This window comes from Arachis duranensis, chromosome 8, assembly GCF_000817695.3.
Source record: "Arachis duranensis cultivar V14167 chromosome 8, aradu.V14167.gnm2.J7QH, whole genome shotgun sequence".
NCBI lineage: Eukaryota > Viridiplantae > Streptophyta > Magnoliopsida > Fabales > Fabaceae > Arachis > Arachis duranensis.
In genome coordinates this window covers 23,538,205-23,540,093 of record NC_029779.3, presented here as the reverse complement: position 1 = coordinate 23,540,093, position 1,889 = coordinate 23,538,205, and positions in this window count along the sequence as shown.

Here is a 1,889-nt window from a genome sequence, read left to right as displayed (position 1 = left end):
GTAGAGCCATCCTAGAAATGAAAAGTCCGACTTGTTTGAGAGAAGTCCAGTAGCTCAACGGCCGACTTGCAGCGCTCTCCAGATTTTTGGCAGGATCGGCAATAAAATCCCTTCCATTATTTTCCTTATTAAAGAAGGGATGCCCATTCGAATGGACTCCGGAATGCGAGGAGGCGTTCCAAGAGTTCAAAAAGTTTTTAAGCCAACCTCTTATCCTAACCCGACCAACACCAGGAAAAGACCTCGTTCTATACTTATCCGTGGCACACGGGGCTGTCTCGTCGGCCCTGATAAAAGAAGACGAGGTCGGGCAACACCCAGTCTATTTCATCAGTAAGGTCCTACTAGGCCCTGAACTAAGGTACCACAAACTAGAAAAGTTTGCCTACTCCTTAGTAATAGCCTCACGAAGGCTACGACCTTACTTTCAAGCTCACACAATAAGAGTCCGTACGAACCAACCCATGAAGCAAATCCTCCAAAAAACGGATGTAGCAGGAAGAATGGTTCAATGGGTAATAGAGCTCTCCGAGTTCGATTTGAGATACAAAACTCGGACAGCCATTAAAGCCCAATGCCTCGCCGACTTCGTTGCAGAATATGCAGGGGATCAAGAGGAAAAGCCGACTACATGGGAACTCTATGTAGACGGATCCTCCAACAAAACAGGGAGCGGCGCAGGCATAATATTAGTAGATGAAAGAGGAACCCAAATAGAGGTTTCCTTAAAATTTGAATTCCCGGCTTCAAATAATCAGGCAGAATATGAAGCCTTGATCGCCGGATTAAAGTTGGCAGAAGAAGTCGGTGCTACAAAGGTGATGATATACAGCGACTCACAGGTGGTGACCTCCCAAATTAGCGGAGAATATCAGGCGAAGGACCCTAATATGAAGAGGTACTTGGAAAAAACCTTGGAGCACCTTGGGCGCTTTGCAGAAACCGAGGTCAAACACATAACTCGGGATCTAAATAACAGAGCGGATGCCCTATCCAAGTTAGCAAGTACCAAGCCAGGAGGAAACAACAGAAGCCTGATTCAAGAAACCCTCCAAGAGCCCTCGATAGCAAAAACAGAAGATAAGCAAGAAGTACTTGAGGTAGTCGGTTTAAACCTCAGATGGATGAGTCCCTTAGTCGAATACTTGAAATTCGACATCCTCCCTAAGGAGGAGAAAGAAGCTAAAAAGATCCGAAGGGAAGCACAGCATTACACCTTGGTGAGGAATGTCCTCTACAGAAGAGGGATATCAACACCATTGTTAAAATGCGTACCGACCTCGAGAACCACCGAGGTATTGGAGGAAATACATAGCGGGATCTGCGGAAATCATCTCGGAGCAAGATCACTAGCCAGAAAAGTGATCCGAGCTGGATTCTACTGGCCAACCTTACAAAGAGATGCCACAGAATTTGTGAAAAAGTGTCAACCGTGCCAGATGCATGCAAATTTCCACGTGGCTCCCCCAGAAGAGCTCATTAGTATCACTTCTCCATGGCCTTTTGCAAAATGGGAAATGGATTTGTTAGGTCCTTTTCCCCAAGCGCCAGGACAAGTCAAATACTTGATTGTGGGAATAGATTACTTCACAAAGTGGATAGAAGCAGAACCATTAGCTACTATCACCGCTCAAAGAAGTCGCAGGTTCCTTTACAAAAATATCATCACAAGATATGGGATACCTTATTCCATTACCACGGATAATGGAACCCAATTCACCGACGCTACCTTCAAAAGCCTAGTAGCCAGCATGAAAATTAAACATCAATTCACCTCGGTAGAACACCCGCAAGCCAATGGGCAAGCCGAGGCAGCCAACAAAGTCATACTGGCAGGACTAAAGAAGAGACTACAGCAAGCAAAGGGAGCTTGGGCTGAAGAGCTCCCT